This window comes from Prionailurus viverrinus, chromosome A3 (genome assembly GCF_022837055.1).
Source record: "Prionailurus viverrinus isolate Anna chromosome A3, UM_Priviv_1.0, whole genome shotgun sequence".
NCBI lineage: Eukaryota > Metazoa > Chordata > Mammalia > Carnivora > Felidae > Prionailurus > Prionailurus viverrinus.
Window position 1 is genome coordinate 47,641,970 of NC_062563.1, and position 18,314 is coordinate 47,660,283.

Here is an 18,314-nt window from a genome sequence, read left to right on the forward strand (position 1 = left end):
GAACTTGAGTGCTCTGCAGAGGCCGCAAAGGTTGTGTGTGTAGCCAAAGAAAAATGGGCCCAGAGAAATGGGTTTCAAGTAGACAGAAAGAGCTTCTGATAGAGACAAAATTTTTCCATTTGTCAGGGCATGGAGCAGTAAAATGGGCAGGTGGCTGAGCTGTAATTCTTAACAACGTGCAGATTTTACAAAGGGTAAAGCCTCTTGCTCTGCCCCACTCTGCCCGTGCAGAGGTTAGGAAGGAGGCGAGATGTGTAGGGTTGTACAGGTGTGGCGTGACTGTACCTGCTTTTGTTTCTCCTGGTGTTTCCAGATTGTTTCTTTTTACGAGGCATCTAAGAGAACATTGTGTGGCTGGCATGTGTGCTCTCTATTTCATTTCCAGAACTGATACAATTTTTCTGTCCCTTGACCTTTCAAATACCATCAGTCTTCCAACTTCTCATGCATTTATAAAATGTGTCATCCAAGGCATTTTTATGCTAATGCAGTTGTTAATAGTGCTAGACAGGAAATATTTCCTTCTCCTTCACAGACGATTTGAACCTTCCTCCAAGATAAAATGTTACCACTTAGTTACACACACTCACATATCTATATTTTACATAACGTATGTGTGTGTGGCTGTGTGTGTGTGTGTGGTGTATGTGGGTGTTTATATATATTCTGTATTTATGCCTCTCTATATTTTTTGATTTCTAGGATTTCTGAGTTGAGCTTACAGTTAATAGGCGGTCATTTAAAAGCCAATTGAGCTAAATATTATGATGGTCGGTTCAGTTTCCTTCCCCCTGGCTGTGAGAAATTTTGTCTTTCAACCTCTATTAGGTAGCTTAATGCCTCATTGCATTAAACTTGTCACCTAGTGACTGTAATAAGTTAACCACTGGTTCTAATCTTTTTATCAAACCAGAGAAACTAAGGAAACAGCATCGTTTGATGATTTGATTCAGCCACGTCAACAGGCTGACATGTCTACTAAGACAGGGCTGTAGACCGAAGGTGAAGGTGGCCTGTGTGGGATCTTCTTGGTTACTAATCTGGGTGATCTTCCATTCTGTGTATTTATATCTAAATGTATGAGGATGCAGAAGAAAAATAAAGTGAAATAAATTTTTGGAGTTGCATTTTATGTGTTAATCGGGGTCCTCTGTAAGCTAAAATTCAGGAAGGCAGCTCGATGTGTTTCTAGCTCCTCTACCCACAAATCTTCACCATAATTATTTGTCCTCTTGCAGCTCTGCATGCTGGAATCGGGGCTGGCATGTTTGGGGTAAATAAAGCAGGGATGCATTTGGCAGGAGCTGGGGTGTGAATACACACTGCAGAAAGGCCAGCTGGGCCCTGCCACCTGCCACTCCTGGTTCTGTTGTTTGCTTGGTTCACCCCTGACTTGTGGGGGTGACTATATTCGCCTGGAGAGAAAATGAAACCTGGAGGGTTTGTGAATTCACCTGGCTCTTTTATTTCTTTTGCAACTTCATTTGCTTTTGTGTATTTTCCCTTTCTCAAACATGCATTTTCAACCCACCATAAACACTGTAGTTATATGTACATTATTAACATTGTTGCAAAACATGCAACAAAGGGTTAGGAGTAGGTTTGGCCCATTAGAACACAGGAACCATCAATCTGACAAATGGAGAGGCAGAAAATACTGAGTGTGATTCCTTGAACATTGCCCCTCTCTTCTGTAAAGCTTGCTCAATTTTTAACCATAGTAAGATTCAAAACGTTCAAAACTGTTTCCACAGGAATATTGTAGATTGGAGCAGTTAAATTCTGGCTCAGTCAGTCCTAGGTCTGCACTCATGAGACCTAGGGCTGGAGGGCTGCGGAACTGTAAATGATGTGTCCATGCACAGGTCTGAAATTCTGAGCATGGAGAAACTCTCAAATGCAAATCACTTTCAATACTAAGGAAACTTCCCCTTGGAAGTTTTCATTGAATTACTTGTCTCCGATTCAGAGTCTTTGTAAACACTGTATTTCTTCTTCATTTGATATTATTTTTAGGCTTTGAACACAGGGAAGAAAGCAGAGACAATTTTATATATGAGTATGTGTGATTTTTTTAAGCAAATAGTTCTATTTCCAGAGAGATTTCAGAAGAAGTTAGCAATGATATGGTTTGGAGTTTCAGGGAGGACCAAAGTAAGCACAATGAAGGTATCGTGCAGTGCAGGAGGTGAAAACTTGTATATATCGGTGTACGTTGCTATGGAAATGCATGACAGTGTACAGATTCTTACCTATAGTAAGTGCCTTACAGACAGCCTAGTCAGTAACTTAGGAAACATGCCTCAGTGAAGATTAATCTAGGATAACCTATAAGCAAAATGACTGTGTGGTTTATGAAAAAATATGAAAAGACTAAAAAACAAAATAAATAGCATGCATCTGTTGACTGTTTGCTGTAGCACTCACGTGATCTCCTTGGGTCTGATACCATTGCCTTGCACATTTAGTTAGGTAAACACGATTGCAGAGGCCCAAAGACAGCTCCGGAACCAAACATTTGGCATTAAAAATCAAAGATCACATAATTACTAAAGTGACCCCCTCCAGCTCTGGTTTTATTTTTAAGCACCAGCCTATTGTTTCTTAACAGTTTCATTGGGTATCTCACAAATATTTAATCTCAACAGGTGGGTCTGTATCCACAGAGTATTTCCAGACAATGCTGTTAAAAGCACAGTCTGCCTTCCTTCTGCAGTGTTAAGTGGGCTCCCAGAAGAAGTGCCAGAGATAGACACTCAGATGCTTGGCATTTATTGAGGAAAAATTCTCAGGAGAAGTTAAGCAACTAAGGAAGGGAAGGAGCAAAGCAGAGGTGTGATCTCAGGTACTAAGACAAAGAATAGAGTAGGCTGAAGAGATAGAGAGCAACGTGCTAGGTGGGAGCGATTTTACATAAAGAAGGTCTCCCTGAGAAGGTGATATCGAAGCAGGGACCAGATGGTATGAATATCTGGGCAGAGAATATTCCAGGCAGAGGACACAGGATTTAGAAAAGCCCTGAGGTGAGAGCCTGTTTGGTATGTTCAAGGACCAGCAAGGAGAGCCGCAGGACTAAAATAGAATGAGCCAGAGAACAATGGGAGTGGGGATGAGACAGGACAAGTGTCCAAGGTGCATCTGGTGCAGACCTGGTTAAGTTGTGGCGGAAGCAGGGTGGAAGATGAAATTCCACCCTGAGTGGCCAGAGGCCACGCAATCGCCTGTGTGGTCCTCTACATCTCCAGGAGCTGGTCTTGTCATCTGTAAAATAAGGTAAAGGACCAGATGTTCTCCTAAGCCCTAAAGTTCTATGATTCTAGAATAATTGACCTGGTATGTCATGCCTTATTTCTTCACTTATCTACCAAGAATGAATTGCTATTACACCTGAAGAACAATTAATAAGCCCCATAAATTCTTGCAGAAGAGTCCATAACATTGTAGAAGGATAGGGGAGTTGTTTTAAGGGATTAGTCCATTTAACAAGTAAGTTTGAGGTCCTCAATATCTCAGGGATATTGCCCTTATCCTAGACATGCAAGGCAAGTCATAGGCATGGTTTTTATTCCTGCCTTTAATGTGAGCTGTGGCTCACATCCAATTGTTTGATTTCATGGTTCTGTGGTAGCAGAAAGTATGAGAAGGCAGAGCATTTGGGGCTGCTTTGGGCAGGGTGTGTGGTCAAGTGAAAAGAATAGAAATAATTTATTATTGGGTTTTTAATAGTATAAGAGCATGGAAGCTGATGGAGGAATGAGTGATTAGACCCCCATGCAAAGTACACCAGGGTAGAATTTAAGAGGAAAGAAACACAAAACATCTCATATAACATTCACCTTTCAATGCAAGATTGCAGCTGAAAGTCAAGATTGGGCTATTTCAAGTTCATGAAGTGTTTTTGTAGCATGATCTTTTTTATTGAGATATAATTTATATACCATAGTTTATCCTTTTGACGTGTAAATTCAGGTGCACCTAAATTTGGTTAAGTGTCTGACTCTTGGTATTGATCAGGTCATGATCTCATGGTTTGTGGGATGGAGTCCCACAATGGGCTCCTCACTCTCAGTAGGGAGCCTGCTTGGGGTTCTCTCTTTTCCTTTCTCTGCCTCTCCCCAACTTGTGCTCTCTCTCTCTCTCTCTGTCTCTCAAATAAATAAACTTAAAGAAAATAAAGTGTAAAGTCATTGGGTTTTCATATATTCACAAGGTTGGGAGACCACTCTCTAATCCCAAAACTTTTCCATCACTCTAAAAATAAGCGTTTTATCTACTAGTAAGGCTTCTACATTCCCTCCCCTCACCCTGTGGAAACTAGGAATCTACTTTGGTTATTCTAAACATTTCATAAAAATGGAATCATACATTATGTAGTTTGTGCCTGGCTCCTTTCACTTATTTTTTTCAAGGTACGTGCACATTATAGCATGTATCAGTACTCTATTCCATTTTATGGCTGACTAATATTTCATTGTATGGATGGTACAGCGTTTTGTTTATCCATTTATCAGTTAATGGGCATTTGAGTTGTATCTATCTTTTGGCTACTATGAATAATTATCCTATAAATATTGATGTACAAGTATTTGTATGGACATTATTTTAAACTCTTTTCATGTGCATATTGGACATATATTTATCATCATTAGAAAAATGTCTATTCAAATTCTTTGCCCATTTTTTTTACATTGGGTTAATTGGCTTTTTATTATTGAGTTGTAAGAGTTCTGTAGATATAAGCTCCCTATCAGAGAGATGATTTGTAAATATTTGTTCCCATTTGTGGCTGTCTTTTTACTTTCTTGATACTATTACTTCAGGTAAAAAATGTTTTAATTTTGATGAAGTACATCTATTTATGTATTATTTTCTTCTTTTGCCTGTTATTTAGGTTTTGAGTTTAAGAAAATATTAACTAATCCAAGGTCACAAAGACTGACACCTATGTTTTGTTCTAGCATTTTTATACATTTAACATTTTCCTTTGATCCATTGAGTTCTTTGTGTGTGTGTGTGTGTGTGTGTACGGTGTAAGGTAAGGATCTAGCTTCACTCTTTATGCATGTGACTCTCCTCTGGCTGTCCCATCACCATTTGTTGAAAATACTTTTTTTATTGGTGCATCTGGGTGGCTCAGTCAGTTAAGCATCTGATTTCAATTCAGGCTGTGATTTCACTGCTCATGGATTTGAGCCCTGCATCAGGCTCCATGCTGATGGTGTGAAATCTGCTAGGAATTCTCTCTCTTTCTCTCTCTCTCTGCCCTCCCCCCCTCCTCAAAATAAATAAATAAACTTCAAAAAAATAAAATACTTTTTTCTTTCCTTATTGAATAGTCTTGCATTTTTGTTGAAAATCAATCAATCATATACATAAAGGGTTTTTCCAGGACTCTCAATTCTAGTCTACGTGTTTATCCTTAAAAAAAATGCCAGATGGGGGCGCCTGGGTGGCGCAGTCGGTTAAGTGTCCGACTTCAACCAGGTCACGATCTCGCAGTCCGTGAGTTCGAGCCCCGCGTCAGGCTCTGGGCTGATGGCTCAGAGCCTGGAGCCTGTTTCCGATTCTGTGTCTCCCTCTCTCTCTGCCCCTCCCCCGTTCATGCTCTGTCTCTCTCTGTCCCAAAAAAAAAAAAAAAAAAAAAAAAAAAAAACGTTGAAAAAAAAATTAAAAAAAAAATGCCAGATGATCTTGAATACTATAGGTTTTTTAGTCAGTTTTGACTTTGGGAAATAAAAGCCTTTCAATTTGTTTTTATTTTTCAAGATTGTTTTGGCCATTCTGAATACCTTGCATTTCCATAAGAAATTTTTCAGCCTGTCAGTTTTTGAAAAAGAAGAAGAAGAAAAAGAAGAAGAAACACATGGAAATAAATTTAACAAAGGAGTGCAAGCCTTGTACACCAAAAACTAGAAAACAGTGTTGAAGGAAAATGGGAAGACATGCTATGTTTATGGATTGGAACTCAATATTGTTAAGCTAGTAATTCCCCCAAACTGATTTACAGATTAAGCATAATCCCCATTAAAATTCCTTCTCTCTGAATAACTTTTTAAAAAAAGTAATCTCTACATTCAATACGGGGCTTGAACTCACAACCCCAGGATTAAGAGTCACATGCTCTACTGACTGAGCCAGCTAGATTGCTCCAATGTGTTTTATTTTTTTTTTTGATGCTATTGTAAAAGGATTTTTTTTGTTAATTTTATTTTTAGATTGTTCATTGAGGTGTGTGAAAATACAATTAATTTTTGTATATTGATTTTACATCCTGCAAACTTGCTGAACTCATGTATTTGTTCTGCTAGTATTTTTGTTAATTCTTTGGGATTTAAAAAAAATTTTTATTAGTTTTCTTTATTTTTGAGAGGCAGAGAGAGAGAGCGCACATGTGGGATAGGGGCAGAGAGAGAGGGAGACACAGAATCGGAACCGGGTACAGGCTCTGAGCTGTCAGCACAGAGCCCGATTTGGGGCCCGAACTCATGAACTGTGAGATCATGACCTGAGCCGAAGTTGGACGCTCATCCGACTGAGCCACCCAGGTGCCCCTTCCTTGGGATTTTTTTACATACAAGATCATATTATCTTCAAATAGAAGCAGTTTTATGTCCTTGTTTCCAAACTGATTGTTGTTTTTTTTAAATATATCTTTCTCTTGCCTAATTCCCCTGGTCCAAACTTCCATGCATTATTCCTTAGAAGTGGTGAAAGCAGGCATCCTTGTCTTGTTGTTGATCGTAGGAAAAAGCTTTTAGCCTTTCATCTTAAATATGATATTAAGTGTTTGTTTTTTGAAGATGCCCTTTATTTTGTGGAGGAAGTTCTATTCTATTCCTACTTTGTTGAATTTTTTTTAATCATGAGGAGGTGTTTGAATTTTTCAAAAAAATTCTGTATCTATTGAGATGATCACATTATTTTGTCCTGTATTCAGTTATTAAGGTGTACTACATCGATAGAATTATTTTCTGTTGAACTATCTTTGCATTCCTACGATAAATTCCAGTTGGTCATGATATATAATTCTTTTCATATGCTACTGGATTTCATTTACTAGTGTTTTAAAAAATATTTTTGCATCTATATTCATAAGGCATGTTAGTCAGTAGTATTCTTTTCTTGTGGTATCCCTGTCTGGCTTTGGAATCAGGGTAATGATAACCTCTGGGATGAGGTAGGCAGTATTGCATTTTCATACATTTTTGGAAGAGTTTGTGAAGACTTGGTGCTAATCCTTCTTTAAACATTTGGTAGGATTTAGCAGCAAAGCACTCTGGTCCTGAGTTCATTTGTTTGCTATTTCAATATTTCTCCTTTATATAGATCTATTCAGATTTTAATTTCTTCTTGAGACATTTTCAGTAGCTTGTGTCTTTCAGGGAATTTGTCAATTTTATTTAAGTCATATAATTTGTTGGCACATAACTATTCATATTATTCTCTTCTAATCCTTTTTAATTTCAGTAAGGTTTGTAGCAATCTCCCTATTTCATTCCTGATTTGGGTAATATAAGTCTTCTCTTTCCGCCTCCCCCCATGACTAGGTTGCCTAAAAATTAGTCAATTTTGTTGATCTTCTAAAATATCCAATTTTTATTTTCTTATTTTTCTCTAATGACTTTCTAGTCTTCATTTCATTTATTTCTGCTTTAACATTTCTTTCTTTCTGCTTGCTTTGAATTTAATTTGCCCAACTTTTTCTGTATTCTTAAGGTAGAAGGTTGTTGACCTGAGAACTTTCTTCTTTTTTAATGTAGATGTTTATAGCTATAAATTTTCCTTTAAGAACTGTTTTAGCATAATCCTATAAGTTTTAGTTTGTTGTGTTTTTGTTTCCTTTATCCCAAGAAATTTTCCACTTTCCCTTGTGATTATTTTTCTCTTAGGCCATTTGTTATTTAAAAATGCATTGTTTAATTTCCACATATTTGTGGATTTCCCAAGTTTTCTTCTATTATTGATTTCTAAATTCATATTGTGGTCAGATAATATACTTTGTACTCCTTCAGTCTCTTTAAATTATTGAGAATTATTTTATGGCTCAATATGTTGTCTATCTTAGAGAATGTTTCATGTGCACTTAAGAAGAATGTGATTTCTGTTGTTGAACATAGTGATCTAAATACGTCTATTAGATATAGTTGGTTTACAGTGTTGTTCAAGTTTTCTATTTCCCTAATCTTCTAATTATAGTTTTAATTATTGCTGTATTATTAAAAATGAAGTATTGATGTCTCAAAATATTATTTTTGAATTGTCTGTTCTTGAGTTCTGTTGATTTCTGCCTCACATGCTTGTTAAGTAAATATACATTTATAATTCTTAGATATTCTTGAATGATTGACCTTTTTATCATCATAAAATGTCCTTTGTATCTATTAATAATTTTGTCATAAATCCTATTCCTTTTGATATTGATGTAGTTGCTTCATCTGTCTTTTGGTTATATCTTTTTCCATCCATTTAATTTTTTAAGTTTATTTATTTATTTGAGAGAGAGAGAGAGAGAAAGAGAGAGAGAGAAGTGGGAGGAGGGGCAGAGAGAGAATCCCAAGCAGGCTCTGTACTACCAGCTCAGAGCCCAACATGGGGCTTGATCTCATGAACAATGAGATTATGAACTGAGCCAAGAGTTAGAGTCAAAGGCTTAATTGACTGAGTCACCCAGGTGCCCCACCATCCATTTACTTTTAAAAGGTTTTTGTTTGTTTGTTTGTTTGTTTGTTTAAGTAATCTCTACACCCAACATGGGGCTCTAACTTACAACCCAGAGATCAAGAGTCTCATGCTCTACCAACTGAGCCAGCCAGGCACTCCTCAATCCCTTTATTTTTAATTCATTTGTGTCTTTGAATACAAAGTTTGTTTCTTTTAGAGAGCACATTATTAGATCGATTTTATCCATTCTTCCAATATCTGCCTTTCTGAAAGGATTAATTCATTCACATTTAATGCTATTATTGATGTAATTGGATTTACATCTGCCATTTTTTTTTTGTCTCATGCCTGTTTTGTTCCTCTCTTCTTCCATTACTTCCATCTTTCATGTAAAATAAATATTTTCTGGTAAACCAATTTAGCTTTCATACCGTTTCTTTTGCTGTATTATTTTGAGTTGTTTTCTTAGTGGCTGCCCTGAGGATTACAACTTATAACTCAACTCATAAAGATTTTGTTCAAATTAATATTAACTTAGTTTCAATATTATACAAAACTTTGTCCCTTTATAGCTCCATTCTCCCCCTTCTCCTTTATGCTATTTTTGTCATACAAATTGGATCTTTATATATTTTCATGCCCCTCAAAACAGATTTATAATTAGTGCCTACTTTAGTTGCTTTTTAAAATAGATAGGAGAGAGGGGCGCCTGGGTGACTCAGTCAGTTAACCATCCGACCTCAGCTCAGGTCATGATCTCATTGCTCATGAGTTCAAGCCCCACATCAGGCTCTGTGCTGAAAGCTCAGAGCCTGGAGCCTGCTTCCAGTTCTGTGTCTCTCTCTCTCTCTCTGCCCCTCTCCCACTCATGCTCTGTTTCTTTCTCTCAAAAATAAAGGTTAAAAAAATTAAAGTAGATAGGAGAGAAAAACACTACAACAAAAAATGTTTGTACTGTCTTTTGTATTTACCTACACAATTACCTTTTCTGGTGCTCTTTGTTTAGTTATGCAGATTTGTTTATTCATTTGGATTTGATGTGTCCTTTTATACCAGCCTTGAGGACTCCCTTGTATTTCTTAAAAGGCTAGAAACAAATTAGGTTTTTGTTTATCTAGGAATGTCTTCATTTAGCCTTTATTTTTGAAAGATAGTTTTGCTGGATATAGAATTCTTCTTTTACATTTTTTTCAACTTTTGAGTGTAATCATACTACCTTCAAGTTTCCATAGTTTCTGATAAGAAAGTTGTTGTTAATATCATGAGGATTCCTTATTCACAGTGAATAGTTTCTCTTTTTCTGTTTGAAGAGTCTCTGTCTTTGGATTTTGACAGTTTAATTATGATATGTTTAGGTGTAGATCTCCGAGTTCACCATACTTGTTCATTGAGCTTCTTGGAAGTATATATTGATGTATTTCATCAAATTTTGTGAGTTTTGGCCACCATTTTTCCAAACAGTCTTTCTGGAACTTTCTTTTTTCACCTTCTGGGTTTCCCAATATGCATATGTTGGTAGGCCTGATCATGTTCATGTTCAAATCTCTGAGGCTCTGTTCATTTTTATTTATTCTTTTTCTTTCTGTTTGTCTAACTAGGTAATCCCAACTGGCCTATTTTAAACTTTGTTAATTCTTTCCTCTTCCAGCTCAAAATTGTCAATACCCATTTAGTAATTTTTTTCGTTTTAATTATTTTACTTTTCAACTCTAGAGTTTCTGCTTGGTTCTTTTTGTTTTTTCTTTCTACTTCTTTATTGATATTCTCTATTTAGTGGACAACATTTTCATACTTTCCTTCATTAAGAGACATATTTACACAGAGTTTCCTATAGTTCTTTAAACATGTTTAAAATACTTGATTTAATGTTATTTTGTTTTGTTTTGTTTTTGTTTTTTTGTTTTTTGTTTTTGTTTTTGTTTTGGTGTGTGTGTGTGTGTGTGTGTGTGTTTGGTCTAATAAATCTAACATTAAACGTCTGGACCAATAAACTTCCCAGCCTTGTGAGGGCCTCTGTGTATGTTTTTGGGCATGCCTTCTGTGCTCAGATGGGCAATTTACAGCTGTGACTTAAACTCCATTTCCAACTTGTGCAGAGCTTCAACATCAGCCAAATGTGGGAAATTAGGCCCTTCTCGGGTTTTTCCTGGGCATGTGCTGGTCCTTAAACATGCATGTGCCTTCTGGATTCCCAAGTATATGTGGGAGTTTTCAGAGCCCTTTCTGGGCATTTCATGACCTAGTTATTACTTTAAGGTTTTTTTTGGTCACGTTGTTGTTTGCCTCAACTTTTCTCATTGCCTCATTCAGCTGCAATGTTTAAAATTGTCACTAATTGTTTTTGACAAATGTCTCCAGGGAAAAGTCTTTTTCATTGGTAGACTACTGAGTCAGGGTTAATAAAGACAAGCCTGTGAGTATGCTTTTCCAGAGAACTGCCAGAAAAATCAAATAATGATGCTTTTCACGAATGGAGCTTTACAAGAGTTCCAACCCCATTCTGCTTCCTCCTGTGTCTGCTAGGCTGCTGGTATTCACTGTGATTGTGGGGCTGTTGGTTTTCAATGTTCCCACAGAGCTGGAAAGATGAGGATGGGAAAGAATCACTTAAAATGCCTAAAAGCTCTCCATTCTTACTGCAATCAGCTATTTTATCTGAATAAATGCTCCTCACATTGTTCCAAGAATTGGATTAATTTCCATAGTTCAGAATAAGTTTATTCTGATAAGTTTTGCCAGTGTTCTTGTTGCTTTTATGGAGGAAAGGATTTTCAGCAGACCTTGTTCCACCATTCCTGCTGACATCACTCTGTAACATATTTTATTAAAAGCATGTTTTCAGACAATTATCTTTTATCCAAGGGTTTTTCATTAGTGGGAAAGCCAGTTGTAGAGGTGGGTAAAGCAGAGACAAATAGCCCATTTTTGGAAGTCACTCAGGATCAACAAGGCTTAGGAAAGAAAAAAAAAACAGATAACAAGTATGTGTAATCATCATGCAGAAACACCAAGTTATTTGGGGAAATAAATGCACAAAATTCCTTCAAGTAACCTAGAAGTTTCTCATTTTGAAAGAAATGAGTGTAGTAATAATACCTATCTTGTAAAATAACTAACATTTTCAAAAACCAATAGGGAACATGGATAGGACTTTGGGGTAAATGTACTCAATAGATGTTAGTTTTCATTTTATAAAATGAAAAAAAAAATTAAATAACAAATTCAATAGAAAATAGAATGACAACAAAATTGTTTCCTGATATTTGTAGTTGCATGACTATAAGCTAATGACTTAAGCTATGGGAGAAAAGTCATCTAATAGTCATGGGGTGTATTTTAAAATATGTTTCTCAGGATAGGTTGGTGGTCAGTGTACTGAATGAGTGATTCCACACAGCTTGAGATCCTGGAAGTGTTGGGGTTGCAAACTTGTTTGCATAAACATTAATTAAAGACTGATGAAGTACTTCCAGTAGACAAATCAGAACATCATTCGGTCATCATTAAAAGGTTGATGTGGTGAGAGGAAGGATATTTCAGGAATTCCTGGTGGGGTGTTTGGAGTGACAGGCAATGCATAGGTGATAGGGAAGAAACATTTAGAGTAAGAAGATGGGTTGCTGCCATCTTGGTCCAATGGGATGTTAAGGTTTTGGAGTGGATCAAGCTGTCCAACAGTTGTTTCTGCCTTGATGTTGTCCATGTGTTCTAGAGTGGTTATATGACCTCCAACTGCCTAAATCTTCTCAATTATAATGTGGGGTGCTTATAATACAATTAGCACCCTGAACTGATTTTTATCAACGTGTTAGAATTAGAGGCTTTGTTTCATTGATGTTCTTTTAGTGATAAAATGTCCTAAAGTGGTTGCTTTTTATGAATTTAAAGAAATAATAGTAACTTCTATTGAAATATTTTGTATTCTTATATGTCATGCTGAGAAGCTATGGATAAATTTTTATTAATTTAACCCTTAATATATGAAGATTTACCTAAACGAACAATTGTTTGCTTACATAATTAAAATTCAAACAGGATCACTCATGTTCTGCCTTTCACAGAACATTTGGAGGAATGTTTATGATGGATAACTTGCTTTCTCTTGGCCCTCGGCTAATAAAGAGTGAAATAGTAATGCTCAAATGCCCACTTTCAAACGATATGGAGTGTGTTAAATGAAAAGTAAACTGTGCCTTTCCCTTTGGCCCTCCACTGTCTTATTCTTCAGAGGAAGCCCATCCATCACCAGTTTCATAGCTGTTCAGCTTGTTTTTTCTTCACCCACGTATTACAAAGTTTGTCTTTCATACCACACAGACATAGACTCAGATGCACACTTTTAATCAAACACCACACCCTATATTTTGCTTCTTAAATAAAAATATAATCATATTATACACTAACACCAGCCTCAGAGCTCTCCAGTGCTTCTACATATTACTCAGAATAAAAGCTGGAGTCCTTATAACAGCTTACAAAGCCCTATAAGATCTGCACCTCCTCCCCATCTGGTCTCATCACTGTTTCCATGCTTAATTCATCTTTATACATGGTGAACTCTGTGATGTTCCTCAAACACATTGAACATACTCTTACCTAGGGCCTACTCTCTCAAATATAAATAAACATTTAAAAATAATTTCTAAATTAGAAAGGATGAATCAGGTTGCTATTTTCTTTTGTTTTTATTGTCCTTTTGATTGAGGTAGCCATAAACTTGACCCAATTTCCAACCAGTGCTAAACTGAGGGAGTGACAGTGACTAAACCAGAGATGAATCCATGGATATAAGGAAAAAGGTTGAATCACTAAACATGAAGGCAATTGATCCACCCAGGGCTGAGGAGAAGATGCCAGGGGAAGTGCTCAAGAATGCCAGGCCCCAGAGAAAGGAGATATTAAAGGTGTCGATTAAATATTGAAATTAGTTTTAAACTGAGTACACTAGTGAAGATTTGCTGTAAGATCAGTGTTGTTTTGCCCTTAAAATATAGAATAATTCACTGGAGAAACAGTGAGGGTTTGCAGTGTTTTTACAGAAAGGTTTTTAATAATGGATGCAATTTCTTTAATGAAAACATAGGACTATTTGCATGTTCTATTTCCTTTTATATCAGTTTTTAAATATCACATTCACAAAGGAATTCAACCATTTCATCTAAATTGTCAAATGTACCAAGAAAGGTTGTTTATAATAACCCCCTATCTTTTAACTATTTATAGGGTCTGCACTCACATCCTTTTTTTCATTTCTGATATTATATTGGTTTATTCTTTTATTTTTGGTCTGTATTCCTAGGGATTGATTCCTTTTATTAATCTACTTAAAGAACTAGGTTTTGGCTTTGTCTATTTTCTTGAATTATACTTTTAAGAATCCCCAGCTCCTCAGTAGCTGACACAATGATTCTGTCATTGCAAGACTATGGAAAGCAGAAAGATTGAAGAAATGTCTCTAGAGAAGAACAAGGAGAAAAAAAAGTTCACAACTCAGATAAAACTATATCCGCTCATCCTATTTCCTTGGAGCAGAGGCAACAGAGAGAAAGTACATCACAGATGTTTAATACATGTAACAAAAATATGATTTATATAAACATAATCCTGGTTAAATTATGAACTTACACTATTTCTCTGGTTCTTTGGGCCTCTTTTATGAGATTTAGATCAATGCTTCCCAAACTTTTCATAAGGGAGAACATGTGGAAGAGATGGGAATCCACAGTAGCTCCTCTCCTTTCAACATTTTTTTTTGCACTTTTATTACTGAGAGGGTTAAGAGTCTGGGCCTTGCAGTCATTTCTCCTGGGTTGGTCAGCTACTTTCTAACTGTGTGACATTGGAGGGCCAACATACTGAAGTTTAGAAACAAGTACGTGGATAGTATTTCTGGGTAAAAATTCTTCAGTTTTAGTTCAGACCATTTGAGTGTTTCAGAGATCCACAATCTTCCCTTTCCCATAGACAATGCTGATATTCGTTTTAAATAAGGCTTAATATTGACATAGGCAAGGAAATTTAAGTTGGTACAGGGCCAGGAGCTCCCCTATTTATACATAGCAATCTGATCTCCTTGTGTGGAGGTGACAAGGTATAATTTCAAGTCTGATTTTAAATTTCACCTATTTCAAAGATCATAAAATAGTTGAAAGGTTGCTACTGAATAAGTCATTTATTTCACATAGAGCATTTGGCCAATGAAATGCTGTTTAACACATACCTTTAAGGTGATAGTTTTTCAAGCTGGTATCAGGGAGCAGAGCACTACAAGATGTTCAGTCAAAAAAAGATTTCCATGGTCAAATATGTTTCTGAAGCCCAGTTCTTAATGTCTACCTTGGATGTTCTCAAACTTTAGCGTATCTATCTCTGAAGAATTGTACAGAAAAAATAGAAAAATAGTGTAGTGACCCAGTGTAGTCTAGAGATCCAGAAATAAGGCTTCACTTGCAAGTAATTATTGGGGAGGTGATGCCATGGAGAGAGGAGAGGAGGAGACAGGGAAGGGACAGAAGATAGAACACATGCTATTGAGCATATCTCTGCTGAGGAGCTCAGTCTGGTTGGAGACCTCTGAGGAACAGTATAGACAACCTCAGTGAGTGAGGATGGTGTGCTGGCTGTCTTTCCCTCCAATACATCTTTGACCATGAGATGTTCTTGTGGCTTTTCCAGCCTGCTCTGTGCAAGCTGAGAGAGAGTCCCCAGGCAGCAGTATGTTGTAAGCCTGCACTGGACAGATGGATGCTGCAGAGATGCATGTGGGTACCACTATCTCTGTTACACTCAAGATTTCTCAAATTTGACCATACAATGACATTTCCCTCTCCATCCCTTATGGATTTCCCCCCTTCTTTTCATAATAACGACTAGCATCATATTGAACCAAAGTTTTGTAGAATACACTGGGAAATTTTAGTTTTAGATTATGGTTTTCCCCTCCTTTCCCTATTCAGATATGCATCATAAACAGGAAATGAGGGGTTAGTAACACTTGGTTTTATACAAGAATGTCTTATGGGGGAGAATTAATTTGAAATTCTGTTATCAGGCTCCCATGGCTCAGAACCTTAGGTGAAATGCTTCTCTTAGAGAATGTCTTATGCTATTGCCTGTTCCCATTACTGTGGTTGGGTAACAAGTCACCCCAAAACTTGGTAGCTCAAAACAACGATATAGATTAAACTCAGTGGATCAGGGACTCAGATGGCATGGTGGAGATGACTCACCTCTGTTCCTTGGTGTTAGAGCCTCAGATGGAAAATCAAAAGTCTCTCACTCATATTTTTGATATGTCCGTAATGAAGGCCTCCTCTGTGAGTCCATCTCCTACACACCTTCCAGCATGGATGTCTCAAGGTAGGCAGACTTCCTACATGGACTGTCAGGGATTCTGAGGGACAGGTCCTGAGAGAAAGAATCAGGTGGAATCATATAACTTTTTATTACCTTGTCTCAGAAGCCGTGCCTCATCCTTTCCACCATATTCTGCCTGTCAAAATAGTTAGGCAAGTGCCCAGGTGTAGAGGGAGGGAACACAGAGCTCACTTCTCACAGAGAAGTGGCAGCATTGCATTGGAAGAACAGCATGTGGAAGGAGAGGTGCAAGAAGGCAGCCATCTCTGGGAAACACAACCCACCACACTGTACCGGAATGTCAGCAGGTGGTGAGATGCACCTCTCTGTCACTTAGGGAAACTGTTCCCACATCTGTTTCTGTGCAACCCAAAGAGAAGATTCTATGCAACCCAAAGAGAAGACATTCTTCCTCTTTGCTCCTTGAGTCCTTGGGGTGCCTCATTCATTGTTTCATCTCCAGCACCTGGGGTAATGCTGCATCCAGCACATGCTAAGTAAAGTGTTTTGAATGCATGAGTGCATTGCCTCTCATTTTATTTTAACATTGCTTATTAGGAGAAGGCAGGAGAAGAAGAAACACAAATGTCACCCCATGGGACTCAGTGGGAGAACTGATGCCACCTTTTCCCTTAGTGTTTGTCGTTCCCCATGACATCCCATGGAGCAGGTACCATCAGTACTTCCATTTTATGGACGGGGGCTTTTACAACTAAAAAGCCCAAATGCCATGGCCAAAAGCACACAGGTGGTATGGGGTTTGGGAAGCAGGTCTTCCTGCAGAAGGGTCCAAACACTCCCATCACTTACCCATCCTTTAGGAAGATGAAGCACAGCCCTACATGCTTTTATTTTAAACCCTAGCCCTCTGGCCTGCTCTAGATGAATGGTACAGAGGTGTCAGAGGGGCTGGTTGAGTCCCTTCCACATTGGCTGGGAAACTCCTGCCCTATGAAGCCAATTCCTGCCTTTTCTTCATATGCCATATATTGAGTCTTAACCATGCATTTTAACATTCAGGAACTTGGCTTTTAGTGTTTTGCTCAGATAGCAAGTTAATTTCCTTGGAGCTGAAGCGACTTGTTCTGCCAACGTATTTTTGGCCCCCAGGAGGCCACTCCTTCACTGTGTGAGTCATGGCCTGTAAACAATCATGAGACATCTGAGTTCCCCTCACGGTTTGTATCCCAGACTGAAGACTTCATCTTCCCAATGGGTACTTTTTTTTTTTTAAGATCGAAGGAGTTTTATGAGATTTAGGAATTTTATAGCTTTAGGCTAAGTAAGATCAAGCACTAAGAGTTCCATTTAAAGTTTTCAAGAGAATCCTTAGATGGGGCTCATAAATTCTGGAACAAGGCAGCCACAGATTCCAGCAGAACTGATCTACTCGTAACTCCCCATGAAACCTTCTCCCTGGTGAGCTTTGGAAAATATTTGCTGCCCACAGCCTGGGGTGACGGCAAACATTCCTGCGCAGGCCTGGTGTCGGGGCGCCATGGTGTGGCACAGCTGTGACCGCTCCGGTTGGTGTCCGGCTTGTGGCCTGTCACAGGGTGTTTACCTGAGAATGAATGTGAGAGCCACAGGGCCAGTCTTGCGTCTCGCGGGCAGAGGGAACTGTGCACAGCTATTTTAAAGCAGAGGGCTGTACATCTTGTCCACGGCCTGCTGCTCACAAGGACAAACAGGGCTCACCTAACGAGGGGACATTCTCCAAACAAACCCCGTTACACTTCAAGAGTTGCTTTCAGACTGAAAAGAAAGGGGGACAAAAGGGTCTTACATGCGCCTACGGTAAAGAGAGCACACAATTCTGGAGGCAGAGGCCAGCCACCTGCACATTCCTGTCACTGTGGGGACAGCTTCGAGACAGAATTGGGTGGTGGTGCACAAGTGCACATTCATGTACATGTGCATACACTCCGACACAGATAAACACACCACTATGCAGAAGTGTTCACACTTGCATGCACACACAGAGACATTAATACACACATTCACACAAATATATGCACAAAGTCACATACATTCATGCATGTACACTGTCACACATGTGCACACAAATGTAAACACACATACATGATAGACATGAACAGAAATAAACACACTCTACACATGCATGCTCACACACACAGACAACTCACCAACACTGGCACACTTACATGCCTGCACTCAGCTTACAGATTTACACACATACGATCATTCTCACACACACTCACTCATGCCCCACCGCACACCCACATAAACATCCGTACACACATCTCCTCATGCAAATACACGGTCCTGCACCACGG